Below are 17,500 nucleotides of genomic sequence, written 5' to 3'. Positions count from 1 at the left end.
CTGTAAAGTGAAATTGACAATCAACGCAAATCAAGTTAAATGTTGGTTTTTTAGGAGAGGGGAAACCTCTCGGTGCAGAGTAGAGAACCAACAACTCAACCCACATGTGACGCTCAGTCGAGGAATCAAACCCAGGCCACTTTGGTGGGAGGCGAGTGCTCTCACCACTGCGCCATCCCTACACCCCCGAATTCCTTAAAAGTATGGTAGTTGTCCTTAAGCAGTTGTATTATACTCTTGTCTACCCCTATTAAATTATGGCGGGGAGGTCAACCCATAAAGTCTTCAAAATGAATATTAAGAATTGATTGGGATGAGATCATAGATGATGTCATAACGCTTGTGACATCATTTCTAGTGACGCCACATTACGTCTTTTATGCAAAAAATACTTGTTGATTCTGTTCGGTGTATGATATTTAAATTGGGACTCTTTGCAATTAATTTTTAGCTACATTTGTCTGAACAAGTAGGAAACCAAAAGCTAATAGTCCTAAAAACTCCCTCTGAAGCAAAGTAAAGTCAATTGACCTCTTTAATCTTCACGATTTGACACAAGTACACTAGGCCTCATGCAATCTTGGCAAAAAGTCAAAAAATGCATGAAAAAGATGTCATAGGCATTTCAACATTTAATTTGATTGGTTTATTTTGGACCAATCACATTCTTGCTTAAAGTACAATGCGTCAATAGCAATGAACTGTTCATCGCAGTTTATGAAACGTTTAAAGTTTGTTATTATCGATTTTAATATGACTCAAACAAACGTCAATTCTCGGTGATTAATCGAGAGATTTCAGAGCATAATCTTGGAACCGGGAAATAGAGTCCAAAATCTTGAGTCTCCCGGATTATCTGGGAGAGTTGACACCCCTGCTAAGGTATCATGAGCTGGAGCAGTGCATGCAAAACAAAACTCACAGTATTGACTAAAACAAGTCAATGTGTATGGTGCATGTTCTTTGCCCACAAGAAAGAAATTTTCTTTAATATGGTGGTAACCAGCTCAAAAGCCAATGCTAGTCCGCAGGCTACCATGCACATATGTTTTTGGCTAGGTAATTTTTCTTCTTCTATGTACATTGCAATATATTCATTTTCTATTAAAAGTACTAATAATAGTATTAACTATTAGAAGAATTGAATTGAATTGAATTGAATTCAGTCTATTCAACTCCCTCAGAATATTATTTCTGCTGCAGCTACAGATGTATTCCTTTGGGATTCAACCGTTAAGATCAACATGTATTTTCATAACTTCAAACTCACACACTACAGTTGAGCTACCTTTGGTATAACTCAGAAATTACAGTCAAAATTTCATGCAGCCTAAAGTTAAACTCAGCTAGGCATGCCAATAAAATATGTAAATTTGATTAAGAAATAAAATTGAGAAATAAATGAATAGATGAATCAAGTGCTGATATAGATTTCTCCAATTACTTAGGAAATGCTAAAATTCATTTAGGACTGGGAGGTGGGCAAATTTTGACTACTTCATCTCTGCACATTCTTTGGCCTGAAAAAAAAAATAAGGAATGATGAAATTAAACCATAATAATCATTATTATTGCCAGGTTATAAAACCCTAATGAAATCCCTGAACATAATATTATTTCTTTCTTTAAGACGAGTGGTTCTTTGGTGCCCTTTAGTCCAGTGTAGTTCCCATAATTTTATGGTATGGTTAGTTCACGTCAGGAGCTCATAGCATTCAACAAAATTGTAAGAAAAATAAAAATACTTATGTGGCCTTGAACTACTGTAAAAATACTAAAACTAAAAGTCCGAGCTTTCGCCTCTCAGTAGCATCAACTGTCCCTGATGATTGAGTTGAGCGGCAAAAGCTCAGACTTTTAGTTTTAGTATTCATAGTAGTTAAAGGCCACGTAAGTATTTTTATTCTTTTAGTGAAAATGCTACTGAAGGACAACATCCAAAGATTTCAAAAAAATGTGTTCTACTACTCTTATGGTGCACATAGTGAAGTAGACATGGCTTCAAGACCAGATCCCATGTTTGAATCCCAGCATGTGCATTGCAAAGTTCACTCAGCTTTCCATCCATTAAATTTTGAGGATGGTAAAATGAGTACACAAATGTATCAGTATTACTGTCTGGGAACAAGTTGGGTATGTGAAGGGTTGGGATCCCATTCACCCCTGCCATAATAACCATAGAAGTCATTAACAAAGGGGCCTTAAGTTTGTCTTTCATTTCGGTCATCCTCTTGTCTCATCTTGCCACTTACTGAAAGGTTTTGGATGTTCTTCACTCATCACAGAATAAGCTAGTAGGGTGACTTAGATGATGAAGTCTTATTGCTAAACTAATCAGTCAGACAATCATTTCCTTTCAGGTATATTTTCTTTGTGTGGTAATGCAAGACAAGGTGAGGATGAAAAAGAAATCAGTAACACAAAAGCAAAACTCTGCTAAAAAGAAAAGAAGTGAAAGGAAACATGAAAGAGCTCCTGATGGAGAGAAGAATTTTAAATGCAAGCAGTGTGGCAAGTGTTTCTCTGGATCAGGAAATCTGAGGAAACATGAAAGAGTCCATACTGAAGTGAAGAATTATGAATGCAAGCAGTGTGATAAGTGCTTTAGAGACAGTGGACATTTGAGAAGACATGAAAAATCACACACAGGAGAAAAGCCTTATGATTGTAGACACTGTGACAAGTCTTTTAGTAGATCAGAAAGTCTGACAGCACATGAACGAATTCACACTGGACAAAAGCCATTTAAATGCACACAATGTGACAAGAGTTTTACCATCTCAGGAAATCTGAGAAAACATGCAAGGGTTCATACTGGAGAAAGGCCTTATGAATGCAAACAGTGTGGCAAGTGTTTCACCACAGCAGGAAGTCGAAAGATACATGAGAGAATCCATACTGGAGAGAAGCCTTATGAATGCAAACACTGTAGCAAGTGTTTTTCAGAATCAGGGAAACTGAGGAAACATGAGAGAGGTCATACTGGGCAGAAGCCTTATAAATGCAAACAGTGTGAAAAATGTTTCAGTCATACAGCAAACCTAAGGGCACATGAAAGAGTCCACACCGGAGAGAAGCCATATGTATGTAAACAGTGTGAAAAGTGTTTCAGCACAGCCGGAGGTCTGAAAAGTCACATAAGAGTCCACACTGGTGAGAAACCTTATGAATGCAAACAGTGTGGCAAGTGTTTCAGGGAAACAGGGAAATTAAAGGTACACCAAAGGATTCATACTGGTGAGAAGCCCTATGAATGCAAACAGTGTGGCAAGTGTTTTACCCAATCAAGGCATTTAACGACACATCTCAGAGTCCATACTGGGGAAAAGCCTTATGAATGTAAACAGTGTGGCAAGTGCTTTAACCAAGCAGGAATTTTAAGGACACATGAAAGAGTCCATACCGGTGAGAAGCCTTATAAATGCAATCATTGTGGCAAGTGTTTTAGGCAAACAGGAACTCTAAGGGCACATGAAAAAGTTCATACTACAGAGAAAATTAGGACTGAAAGTAATTTTGCAAGTGTGTTAGTGGAACAGTTAAATTTAGCAGACTTTGAAGAGTCCTTACTGTAGAGAAGTAGTATAGATGCATACAGTGGCCTAATGTGTATTGCAATGTCTAATGAGGCAGAAAGTTGAGGAGTGATGAAAGAAGTCATACTGCTGACAAGCCATTCCAATCATTTTAGTGAAGTAAAAACTTAGTAATCAAGTAAAAGTTAATAGTTCGTTCTGGTGTGTGCTTTATGAATGCCAGTAGTGTGGCAGGCCTTTATTCCACACAGAGGAAACGAACAAGATAATTCTTACCTCTACCAACAAATATTGCAGGGATTGTTTTACCCAACAAGAAATGTAATGGCAGTGAATAAGTTGCAAACCGTGTGGCATGTATGTTACATTTAAATAGAACTACTAAAAAAATAATAAAAAGGCATGCCTATAGGTCTTTTAAGAGAAATTTTGGGAGATTTTAAAGTTCATATTCAACTATAAGACTATTGTCATGAAGGCAATTTATGTAATAAAAATCATCTATGGTGCAAATAAAATTGGCTCTAACATACATTGTATACTGCACCCTTGGTTGATAGGTTAAGTCAAATTTTTAATACGTACCAATGCATAACCAAAATTTTTTTTTCAGAAAATTGTATCAAACTCTTTTAATACGTACCAATGCATAAGCAAAATTAATGGTGGACAAGAAGTACTGTAGATGCATTTTAAAATTACATTAAGGTAATCTAGATTTCTTTCTTTTTCGTATTGTTTATAAGTAATCACAAAAAGCAATCTAGATTACCTTGGTAAGTATCTCTTTTCGCAAAGGTTAATTGTGGCACTGTATACTTTTATTCTGCCCTTCGTGTGAAGGTCTCTGTGAGAGGTCACTATTAATTAATTTGGCGAAGTCTAGAAGTTGTGTCAAGTTAATCAGATTATGATTGGCAGCCATTTTCCTTGAGCCCTTGCTATGTGGACATGTGGGTATATCACTGAGATAATAATTTTATCACATACTGCTTTGCATTCCAGTTATTTAAATTGTTTTTACCACTGCATAGTAGTTTGTTGGATCACAAAAAAAAGGGTTTGTGCGATCTTTTCAGGGGCAGAACCATGATTCTAAGGTAATTAAATCCATTTGCTTTGAAGGATACATGTATTACTTTTTTGCTGAGGTTTGTGGCACATGAAAGTGAGGTTCCTTATCGAACTTAGCAAAACAAACAATGTAACAGCAGCAAAAAGCTGTGTAGGAGGTTATATATTTAGCCGTGCAAGGCCATTTACATGTATTTTCAGAAGTCATTTACATCAACTCAAGATAACTTTACAGATCTCCCTCGTGTTTATTACAAGGTTCTCATCAGGCATGCAGGCTACAGCTGTAGCTGCTGCAAAATTACGAAAAAACAAATGAAAAAAAGGTACATGTAGATTCCTCTTCAATGCCAATTTATGTTTTAAAAACACATTAAATGCAATGGCTTCAATTAAGACCATTAATCCTAGGAGATTCAAATAGTGGTAACATTAATGCTGTGAACTTAAGCAATAGAGGACGTTTTCCGTGTTTCCATAGCCTCATCTGCATAACTGTCGAGAATTCCCTCAAATCCCCTCGAGTGTTTAGATGAGGCTATGGAAACATGGAAAAAGTCCTCTATTGCTTTTATAAAATATTTCTCAAAAATAATTCACATAATGAAGGCAAATTAGGGTTGATTTACTTCTAGATTGAAACAGATTTTCTTGATACACGCTCATATTTCCTACCAGCCAATCAAAACGCATGTCTGACTATATAACCAATCAAAATTCGTGTGATGACACAGCCGTGTTTCCATACGCTCATCTAAACACAGCTATTGACCAATGAGAGTGTGCGTACTATCCTAATTATTTCATAATTGTAGGTTTTACACTACATGTACTGTTTATTACACTCCTTATCTTTAGGCTCCATCAAAGTACTTTGTGAGTGGCCATAATGAATAGTTTGTTGAATCAAAAGATTGTGCAATTTTTGCTTAAGAATGAGCCTTAATTCTCTGAGGTTCAGGTTTGAACACCAATATGGTCAAAAGACCGAATGCAAATATGGCCGCCAATAAATTATTCTGAGTAGTCTCGTTTTAGAGCCGAAGTTCTTTCAATTTTAAACTTGTTAACGAGGCTTGTTAGGCTTATGAACACAAAGACAATAGAATAATTTGCTGGCGGTAATTTATGCATGATGATTTCGCTCACATTAACGAAAAGTTACATGTAATTACTATAAGAATTGTTGGACACTGACTTATCTGAACGTCAAACGACGTTCACTAAAAACTTGAAAAGGCGTTTCGACCAAACAACTTCGGCCTTCATGGGATTTTAAAAAAGCCTAGTAAAGTTAGTAAAAGTGTATAGCTTGGGTGTGAATGGCAAAGAGTGTTCATATGGCATTCAGAATCACACAACCTGCAGCTTTATGTATCGGTGCAAAATAAGAGTGCCAAAGTTAATGCTTCTTTGTACAATTTTTCATGTTTTAAACTGGCGATACTTTTGTCTCTTTGTTTCCTCAAAGCGACGTCTAATAAAAACAATATGAAGTATTAAATTTGTTTTTTTGTGATATCGAAATAATCAAGGGCCTGAAAGTGGGATTGTTTTGGCTAATCACAGGCTCCCCAAGCTGAAAATACGTGGTGTATGTGACAGTTTGTGTATATAGAGAATTGTATGGGAAAATCACCGATCGTAAAAAAATTGTGTAAATAACTATCTCATTTGAAATAAAGTTTTCCTACCTCAGACTTGTGACCGGGCAGTCAACAACGGTGGTGTTGCCAGCGTGCGGTCAAATTCAAATGGACCAATCAGAGTTGAGGGTGAAACCACCTTGCGAGTTTCCGTTGTTGACTGCCCGGTCACAAGCCTCTGAGGAAAGCCGAAGAGGTGAATTTTAAGGCAAAGTTTTCGTTCGTCACGAGTCTTTCGGCCGCCGAAACACACGTATTTGGAGTGAAATTTATTGGGCTTTATGGAACTGTTGTTTTTATTGCGATTCGGGACTTTTCCTGTTGAGGAGAAAACGATTTGTGGAGTGAGGTCTGGCCGGCGATGGATGGAGTTACCGGCCTTCCTATTATTTCAGTAACGGCTTTCCGGATGACTTCACTAAACGGCGTCAGAATGGCTCGAAACTCGGCAAAAGAGACAAGTTCGTCACACATTTGAGGTAGGAAAACTTTATTTCAAATGAGATAGTTATTTACACAATTTTTTTACGATCGGTGATTTTCCCATACAATTCTCTATATACACAAACTGTCGCATACACCACGTATTTTCAGCTTGGGGAGCCTGTGGGCTAATTACCTTTCATGAAATTTGATTGTTTCTAAATAATGTCAGTGTTTGTGCTTTGTGGCATGGTAGAAGTCACAGAAAGAGGTTCGTTTTGTCTCCAACTATGTTAAAAGCCCATTTAAGCCTTGGTCAAAAAGTGGTATCATAGTCAATGGCAGTTAAAGTGCCACTACGATGGAAATTTTGCATGTCCTTTTCTCTCTAGATTTTGAAAATAGACGTACTAAATAGGTATCATGCCAATTTTTATCTCAAAATTCCCACGGAATGTATGATTATTCTCGGTTTTCACATGACGTCACGACCGCCATGTTGGTGCCCTAAACAAAGAAAAGGCGGCCATGTTGGTGCCCCGACCAAATCCTCCGGGAATTTAACTCTATTATTATGCAAACGCTTCCTTTTGTTTTCGTTGAAAAACATGGCTGTTGATCACGTGAGTGAAAACCAGCAATTGTAACGTAGTTTTTCGGTTTCGCTGTCCGCCATTACTCGAACGGCAAATGACCGTGAGCAAGGAAAAGGGTTGGGTCTAGCTGGATCGCCGGGGGTCTGACAATCTCGTACCCAGAGTCCTCCGGCTTTTTTGCCAGCGGGTGAGCGCCCTTAGAGACTCTGGGATCAGGGGGGGGGATAGAAAAAAGGCCTGGGACCGAGAAACGATGTTCTCACAACTTGCTAAGCGGTAATCTTGGTCAGCGGGGTATTTTTGAGCGGGCGCTCTTTGAGATAGCAGGGACTGTCGATAGCAGGCCTGCTTTCAGGTGTTTTCGAATGTTAAAAAGATGGCGATCTCTGTAAAAACTATGTGTCTGTTGGCTTTATTGTTGGTGCTATTATCACGAAGTGTAGTTGAGAAAACGTTCATGGCTGACTCGTTCCCTAATGGCTCTGAAGCTTCCCGTCGAGGCACAACTCACACAAATAATTTACGAGTACGAGTTCAATGCGTAGTCCGCGTAGCTAGTTTGCTCGACATAAATCCGTTTATTCAGGGGAACCTAAATATTTCAAGTTGTTTCCGATGCATCGTCGGATATCCGAGTTTTAGGATTCAGACGGTAATCAGTGTAATTTATTCACCTAAGGACCTCTTCCTGTTGTTCGATAGCTCCAAAACATCACGACAAACATCGTCGAACCAACCACGTTTAATTTCATTCAACACAATATCTACTGGTAACGTGTTCTTCTCGCCGAAATACGAAAAACTGCTTTTGGAAACTTTCCTGTATATCAGCGGGATGTTTTGGGTTGGGGAGATCTGAAGGAAAGAATATTTTTAAAAAAGGTTATTTCATTCGACCCACCAAAAGTGCTACTTTGTCCTAGTCAAGTCAATTTTTATTTATGCTCAGACAGAAATAATAATTAATAGAAATTAGTGCTTAAAATATAACATCAAGGGATTGCCAAGAAAAAGAAATAGTAGGTTTGTTCATTGAACTAACCAAGTAGGTGACCCAAAACAAGACATGAATGAGTCAAGGAAAAGAGATGCAAAAAACACTGTTTTAGATTAAAAGTATTACTTTATTAATTAAATAACAGTTAAAGATTACATAATTGTAAAACATTAGGAATCAATAATAGTATTATAACCACCAATCACAGAATTTTTGATATATTGACGAAAATTGGAAAAAAGCTTGATTTTCTTAACATCAATGGATAAAGAATTCCAAAGTTTTGGACCAGTGTAACTGAGAGAACGAATACCGCATTGAGTGGTATGAACAGATGTAACAAACAGATTATCAATCTGTGATTGACGTGTATTATATGAATCAATAGAAGATACCGGGTTAAAAAAATTAACAAAACTAGAAGGGCTTAGTTTATGGTGCCACTGATAAACAAAAGATAGAATTTCAAGATGAATTATGTCAGAGAATTTGAGGAGTCTGATAGTGGCTGTCCTATATTGAATGTCAGCTGCAATCCTTTCAGCTGGGAACGTGCAGTGTCTCTTGGAACCAATTATAACATCAAATTCCGGAACAAGTATTTTACCAACGGTCTACCAAGCCTATCTGTCATCTTGGTGACTTTAACTCCAGCGATTGAAGCATACACCTGCTAGCTATCTCGTGAACTGCGAATGTTCAGCTTGAACAGGGATAACTAAAAATTGATTATTTGGTAGAAAACTTGAGAAAGAAGAGTGACCTCAGATTGGATCATGAGGATCTCCTTTGGACCCTGCAAATTGAAATTCCAGGAATTCATTTGTATGTACAGGAATTACACTACCACTATCAACATACCTTCCCATTTGCTATCAATGTTGCAGGCAGTTACCCCTTAACTGCCTGTAGGGGAAGTTATGAAGCCAACCCGAACATGTGTGTTTTGAACATTACAGTTGGGATAGAGACAACCACATGAATTATGAGACGGGTGAAATAGCATATATTCCGTGCTGTTCATGTCAGGTAAACATCAAGTGTGTCCAGGCATATGGCTGTTCACACCACATGTCCAACTTCTTGAACAGTACATTTCATGTTACGTGCAACAATGGAGACAATGTGACTTCTACTAGTGATGTCCAGTCAACGACCAGAAACAAGAATTTTATTTGTTTATTTGTTTTTGCAGTCAAGGCCTCAAACATTTTCATGCGCAACAACCTAACACTCAGTGATCAACCCTTAATGAAATGTCCTCCCCATAATGGCACGTCATCGTCTTGACATGGCCAATTTATACTCTTTATTGATAACAAAACTCCCTCCCAGCTGGAAAATTGCAATCAGTGGTGATAGAACAATCCAACTGTTATTTTCTCCTGTAAGAAATGAAAAACACAATGTCAACGATAGACAAATTTTGCTTGCTGAAACTGGCACTGTGGATGCAGTGGAAGACAGAATGTGAGAACATGGCAGGAAAGCCTTTTAGATGAAAGAGGACTGACTTCACCACGAAAGAAATGGAAATTGCTTAAATTGAAACTGTGTATATTTGCTCCAGACATGTAATTGTTTTTGTTTTTGTTTTTTCAAAAAAAAAACCTTGATTAGAAAACTTTTAATTCAACCAATTTAATTCTCATTTTTTGTTGTCTCAGTGTCATCACAAAGTGGAGCAAAGAAAAATGAAAATGAAACTGGTTTGAAAATTTTATAACCAGAACCAAAGGGAGGGTAGGGGGAATCCTAGAAAAAGTGACAGGTGTGCTTCATTCTGCCTTGACCGAAACACAATTAAAATCCATGACTCTGAACCACTTACAATGTTTAAAACTCTTTTTTCTCGTCTCTTCTCTTTATAATTTTCTTTCTTCTCTCTTTTTCTTTGTTCCTTATCTTTGTATTATGTCTGTGGTGTGGCAAAAAAATTAAAAAAATAACAAACAACAAAAACTAACCTGATCATATATAGGGTTTACCTTAGTACCTTTCTGGCTAAAAAGACTATATAAAGCCAAACAAAAGTTTGTTGGAAAGACTATTCTAATTCGTTTTAAGGCTTTGTTTTAAAAATTCTGATGAGCACTCCATCGCTTTTATGTAGGAATCTCGCCCCAGGAGTATCAATGAAAATCCTCAAAGACAAGTAATGCAATTGAAGTAAAACAAACAATGCAAGCAAAAGAACTCTTCCTCAATGAAAGCTGGTTTTCACAATATTCTCTTTTCGCGAACGAATTTCTTTATATAGGCGGTAATAAATGCTAGCTGGAAAAAATTACAAAGTAAAACGTAGGTTTAGTTATCAAATAACACATGCAAAGGAATGTCTATCTCTGAGTATTAAGTGTTTCTAGTACAAATACCATAAATCGAACGCCCATTTTACAAAGACAAAAAAATTGAAAAAACTTGAAAAATTGCCAGTTACTATACAGCAGGGATAATTACTGTTTGCTCACCAACCTGTTTTATCACCTAGCCAATAATCTTAAGCTTACTAGCTCAAGAGGCTTTTTTAACGCGAGGTCATACACATTTACAAAATGAATGACGGGGTAGTTTCTAAAGAAACTGTGGTGCTGCGTCGGTGGGGAAGTAGTATACAAAAATTTGGTTTTATCAACGGAGTTGATAATGTAAATTGGCCACCGTACAGAGATTCTAACAGCTGACGTTTCGAGCATTAGCCCTTCGATCGTCAGAGCGTAAATTGGCAGAGAGTAAATTGGCCACCGTACAGAGATTCTAAAAGCTGACGTTTCGAGCGTTAGCCCTTCGCCCTTCGCTCTGACGAAGGGCTAACGCTCGAAACGTCAGCTTTTAGAATCTCTGTACGGTGGCCAATTTACTCTCTGCCAATTTACGCTCTGACGAGCGTAAATTTTTGAACCAAAAAAACCAACATTTTTGCACATTTACAAAATGTTGCCTTACCTTGATCTCGGAGAAACTACTGTGCGTTAAAACCGACGTCCACCAAGAAGTAAATTTTCCAAATTGAAGGGCTTCGAAATAAAAAAAAATCGTTGTATAAACTAAAAAAAGCCACCACATTTCGCACCGACATCGGTCGCCATGTTTCTTGTTTTGTTCACATTTCGGGATGACAAATTCTGCTCGTGCGCAATACACGAATCCGCTGACTGATGCCTCCATGATTGCTTTGCAAGTTGTGAGAACATCGTTTGGATTTCATTCAAGAGAATGTATGGGAAGTTGCTTCCCCCCCCCTGCTCTGGGATAATCGACTTGAACTATATTTTTTGATTGGCCGCTTGCGTAACGATGGCAGTCCGACAGGAAGTCAGTGAGTAATTTGGAAGCCCCAGAATTTGGAGGGAGATTCAAAACCTAAAACTAGTTTCAGTGCTGTTTGATTTTTTCTACCTCAGAAATATATAAATCACAAAAATAATAAAACGACGAGGTTTGAATTATGTCTTATACCGCACGGGAATTTTCCCACGCTGCTAAAAAGTGATTACTGTTCCTGTTGCAAAAGTACCGTGGGAAAACATTACATCAGTCTTTTTGAGGAGAAATCCGTGGAATAAGGTCTTGTCGAAGCCATTCAGAATTACGGAAACATCAAATTGTAGTAGAAGAAGACATTTCAGTGTCGTTTCCACAGAAGAAATTTGTCGATCGTGTTGCTTGCACGTTGGCATTCTGAACGATGGAATGTACGCTGAAACACTAAAAATACACTTACCGAAAGCGTCAGAGGTTTCATCTTCACTTGCTCTTACAGCAAGCCAATGATCATTTCTCCAGTTTCTTTGTGTGTAAGGCTAAAATTCTTGTTTCTCGAACACTTTCAACCCGCCATTTCTACTGTGTACGGTTTTCTCTTTTCTGTTTCCGGTTAAACTCAAGCATACGTAATAAGACCGGAACCCAGTCACGTTTTCTGGAAAAATGGAGTCGATTATCCCACAGTCTTTCCGGGCGCTCACCCGCTGGCCAAAAAGCCCGAGGACTCTGGGTACGAGATTGGGGGTCTGACGACGTATGCGCAACGCTCAAAATAAACGCGGCTAATTTCCCATGCAGTCCTTGACATCTCGAGGCTCTGGGGAATAAATAAAGGGATTTGATGAGTTTATTCCCCAGAGTCTCGAGATGATGTCTTTTGTTTGGGACTGAATTTTGATATATCGAAAGTGGGCTATTTAGCATATTATAGTGATCCTAGACTATCGTCAACTATTAAGCACTGTTCAGCCAAATCAACGAACTAAACATCAGTAGGAATGCACCAGTATGTTGTTTAAAGGCGTCTAGCTGTGGCGGAAAAATTGTTTCTCCGAAATGTGTTACAAGGAAACATTTTCCTCGTTTGCAGGCGCCTTAACTGACCCTTTCATAGTGCGCCGATCAACTCGAAACTTCAACATCCCCTCCCCCCCCTTTCCGGGGAAACCCCGGGAATGTGAACTTTTGAAGATTGGATCGTTCAAATTCCCGCCCCCTCGGGCCGATATGGTGTTCAAATGCCCTACCCTATAGTCGGAATTGTCTGTCATACCCTACTAAAGAACAATCGTCGTCAACTCCTGTCGTCTTTAACCTTTCTTGTAAGCGAATCTCTCACAAATCCTTTATCTATACCTTTAAACGCTTCCATCTCGTGGTTTTCACAGTGACATCATCAAATTCTAAAATAAGATATCGCAAGGTCCTCTGAATTTGTTTCTGTATGAGGTTAAAAACGACCAAGAAAGAAATCTTTTTTTCACGTTTTCAGTTCCGTGACGTCTTTTGTTTTAAAAATACAGCATTTTGAAATCATTTAACTATAAAAAAAAAACCGCGATAAAATATATCTAAACATACTAAAAATACTTAAAACCTTGTAAAGAAACGACGACGTTTCGACGTTTAGCTTGAACGGCATTATTAACTCAAAGTAATTTGAAAACTAATTAAGGCAACCGCATAGTCAAGGCGACTGAATACAGAACGCAATTTGTCACATTCTGTATTAAAAGCCACAGTTGTAGAAGATAGGGCATACAATGGGCGTAAGCTCGATGTAACATTGTCTTTAACAAAAAGACTTTGTAGCGTTTATCAGTACCACTGTGGCCGTGTTTTCACGAGAGGTTTTTCAGGTCGCTTAGCGAGTGACAACGGAAACTGATTCCGTGAAAACAGTTCCTTTCCCAACTCGCTTAAAGTTAAGCGAGTCGGCAAATTTCAATAGAATTCTCATTACATTAATTTAAGCCACCAAAACAAGGCAATCTCGTTCCCAGGGTCTCTCTTTTCTGCCTCCATTGTCGTGCAATGGAGGCAGAGAAGAGAGACCCTGGGGACGAGGTTGCAAACCAGGGTGCTTCAGCGAGTTGGCAATTACTTTCGGCCAATGAGGAGTCGATTGCGGTTATTCAAATCGGAAATACAACAGGCGTGTTATTTTTATTATTTTTAGTATAATTGTATTGGCACGTGCCCTCTCCTCATTTAATCGTACCCGTGAAAACACGTTTCATTTTAAAGTTGCTTGACGAAGTCCGCAAACAAACCACTTTCAGGAATGTTAAGCAGGACAACGGCTGTCGCGAAAACACGGCCTGTGAAAGTGTAAAAGCAACCTAGTGTTTGTTGGGTTTTTGTACACTTGAGTTTCAAGAATTATTATATTAAATGCGATCTGTTCGATGCAGATTATGTTGGGTATACAGACCGACACCTTCACCAACGCATTGCTGAACATAAAATATTCGGCAATTGGTCAATATTTTATGCAAGCTCATGGTAATAAAGAACTTTTGAAAGAATACCAATTCTCTATTTTCGAATTCCCCATAATACACTTTGTTTGCCCCCTCCAAATTTTGCAAAAACTATTGTTTTCAAATGCTCTTGGGGACACTGCATATTCCCAAGAGCAATTGAAAACAATGGTTTATGCAAAATTTGGGAGGCAAACAAAGTGTATTATGGGGAATTCGAAAATAGAGAATTGAAGGTCTTAAGAAAGTGCCAGTGAAAATTTGATTGCTTAGTCTACGAAAGTCTCAAGCCTAATTTGAATATCCAGACGGACGTGCAAAACTTTTTGTTTAATTTAATTAATTTTCATTATTCCTTTCTTTCTCTACACAGGCTTCTTATTTACTGTTGTTCTTTTAGTATCTATAGATTACAATTTTCAAATTACTTTGAGTTGATAATGACGTTGAGCTAACGTCGAAACGTCGTCGTTTCTTAACAAAGTTTTTAGTATTTTTAGTATGTTTAGATGTTTTATCGCTGTTTTTGATAGTTAAGGGCGGTACCTACTTTTGTTATTGCGCATACGTTCTGCGCATCTCGAGAGACTCGGATTTCCCATCAGTTATGCTTACTGATACAGTGATATTTTTGCGAGGTTTAAAACTATCCGGAGGAAGTAGATCTTAGTAAGTTCTCTTGGTATCCAAAAAGAAAATTGGGGGTAACCATGCATTTTTGAGAGAGAATTAAGCTTCAATTTGATAAAGAACGCCATGCATTGCTTTGTATTTTAAAGCTTTTTACAAATATTATTCATCAATTATCTTTCAAAAATGCGTAGTTACCCCCCAATTTTCTCTTTTTGGATTTCAATAACACTTGTTAAGATCTACATTTTCTGCTTAATCATAAGCCGGGGCAAAAATACCTTTGAATTAGTAGGCACCGTCCTTATTAAGTGTTCCTTCAAGTGTAAGCATTTTCTACCCCTTTTCGGGCAACAATAAGGTAAGTACACATAACATAGACATAGACATAGACTTTATTACGACTCCTCTTTACGGGGCTACTCTGTCGTAATATACAATACTAAAATAATATGCATTAAAAAATTCATAAAAGTGGGAATATATACATGTATTGCAAATAAAAATATTTACATGGGTAATACAGTATTAAAAAAGATTATACAAAATTAATTAAGAAATATTTTTAAGAAGTGAGCAGCAGCTTTTCTTTTAAAACTTAAAATATTGTTAGTCACCCGAATGTATTCCGGGAGTAAGTTATATTCTTTTGCCCCGCGAAAGGCAAAAGAGCGTTGACCAGTTGATAATCTGCATTTGGGAAGGTTTAACTGTGACTTATTTCTAGTGCTACGTCCTGATACACTAAATCTATCATGAAATAAATTACATAGATAAGGAGGCGCCTCATTTATTCTACACTTATGAACCATAGTAACTGTATTTAATCGGAGTTTCTGACAGACGGATAGCCAACCAAGGGATTTTTCAATAGTTCAGAGAGGACATATTCCTTTTTAACTGGAGCGTGTTCATTCAACGTGTGAAGGAATAATTTATTGAATACATCAACTTGATCATTAAAATCGTCGAAAATATTTGCAATGTGAAAAGGAACATACTCCAAATCGCTCAGAAATGACTCAGGGTTGTAGGTTTTGTAGCTTCTGGTGACGGTTAGCTTTATATTGTGAGAGGGTAACTCCGGGTTTTTATCTGTATTTGAGGATTGGAGTTTGGGCGACACTTTATGACGTTCATTGTCTGTATTCCCAGATGCAAGTGATGTTCAACTTGGGGATGTGAGAAAAGGGGACACTCCGTGATGCTTATCAAAGTCGACATGCATCTAATTATTCACTACTTGCACAAATCCCATAATACACCTCTTTTACCCCCAGAAATTCTGCATAGGCTTGTTTTCGATTTCTCTTGGGACATTTTCATGTCTAAGGAGAAATTGCAAAAAATGGTTATGCAAAAGTCTTGGCGGGTAATAGAGGTGTATTATGGGATTGTGCAAGTAGTGAATGGGAATTTCTCGACGTATCTCATAACTCTGCCTACATAAGGTATGGTAGCCCTTATAATCACTAACCCCAAACCCGAAGGCTTAATCTAGTCACTTCTCAAAGATCAGCTGTGTGACCGAATATAAATATGATAAACAACCATGGTACCATTACACAAAAATCTTTTGGGCGGAATCTTGGCAAAAAACAGTGATGCTAAATTGCTTGCATGTTTTGAAATCATTCAAAATCATGATACGTCTAAACGAACTCTCTCGAAACTAAACATATTATTCAAAAATTGAGAACAGAGCTATTTGTGAAAGATAGTCCGTTTTAGGCAGTCCATGCTTCACTGTAGTCCATTATAGTAGTCCATGGACGAGGACCATTATGGTAATCCATGGACTAGTGTAATGTACCTAAACCCAGCAAATTCAAGTGAAACGCTCTGCAATAGACCATTATCGAATTCTCACGGCTGGACTGGATCTAGCATGAAATGGAGGCTAATGCGGGAAAATCTTTTCACACACAAATTAATTTGCCCGCATTAGCCTCCATTTCATGCTAGATCCAGTCCAGCCGTGAGAATTCGAAAATGGTCTATTTGAGCGTCTTTGACATAACAAATAAGATAGGGGCGAATTCGATATGGCTTATCGAAGCACTAAAAGAAACAAGCTGGAAATTGGTTATATTCTTTATTTATAACTGCTAAAGCTGTTGAAAGTTGCTCGCAATTTCTAAATGCTGCTTTAGTTAAAAAGATTTTGCGAATGGTGAATCTTTCTTCAGAAAAAAACTGTCTTGTGCGTTATGGCCAAAATACGGCGTCAACAATATCTGGACCGGATCACGGACAGGATCAGGATTGGATTACGGATCGGATCACGGATCGGATCATCCAAAAAAATTAAAGTTTATTAAAATAACGAATAAAAAATAAAAGTGAAAAACTAAAATATGTTAAATGAAAGTCGTAGAACTTGATAGGTTTGCTGGTCACGTCCAAATTGATTTATTGAAATACTATAGCACACCGGCTTTAGGCCATGTTAAGAACGTTTTCAGGCTCAAATTGTAACAAAAAATAAGAACGTTCAGCCTCAACCCCAAAATTAGACGTTCTTATTTAAAGCGAAACAAATGAGAGTATGCGAATGCCCTCTGCGAAGAGAAGTACTTGTCGGTTGCTGTACATGTATAATGGAACCAGAAGGGTTTGTACCTTTAATAGTTTTTCATGTTTTCAATGTTTTTGTCTTTCAGTTTGAATAGAAAATTGAAAAAAAAAAACAATTCAAAGTTTTCTTATCCCGTTTCCGTTTCGCATTTTTTCTTGGTCTTTCTTCTTGGAAAAAAACACTAAAATCGCTTAGCGTGTAAGAAACGCAATTGAGATAAAGAAGAAATTATTAGCGGAGCTCTTCTCGCGAGCGGAGCACCATAGTTAA

At 37.7% G+C, this 17,500-nt stretch overlaps 1 protein-coding gene, 1 long non-coding RNA gene and 1 pseudogene across 2 annotated transcripts in view; 2 read left to right on the top strand and 1 right to left on the bottom strand.

Annotated features, from left to right (window-relative positions):
- Positions 1-6,114, top strand: part of LOC138014165 (zinc finger protein 709 pseudogene) — a 33,071-nt pseudogene extending 26,957 nt beyond the window's left edge.
- LOC138038315 (striated muscle preferentially expressed protein kinase-like) overlaps positions 1-17,500 on the top strand; it is a 390,347-nt gene that overhangs the window by 320,881 nt on the left and 51,966 nt on the right. The gene's annotated exons all lie outside the window — the stretch shown is intronic.
- On the bottom strand, positions 9,437-11,382 carry LOC138052919 (uncharacterized). The gene is made up of 3 exons (XR_011133180.1): positions 11,219-11,382; positions 10,104-10,190; positions 9,437-9,657 (listed from the first exon to the last, which is right to left on the bottom strand). It is a non-coding gene; the product is annotated as an uncharacterized lncRNA (long non-coding RNA).

This window comes from Montipora capricornis, chromosome 1 (assembly GCF_036669925.1).
Source record: "Montipora capricornis isolate CH-2021 chromosome 1, ASM3666992v2, whole genome shotgun sequence".
Taxonomy (NCBI): domain Eukaryota; kingdom Metazoa; phylum Cnidaria; class Anthozoa; order Scleractinia; family Acroporidae; genus Montipora; species Montipora capricornis.
Note: the sequence above shows the minus strand (reverse complement) of the source record. Positions and strands in the feature narration are given on the sequence as shown.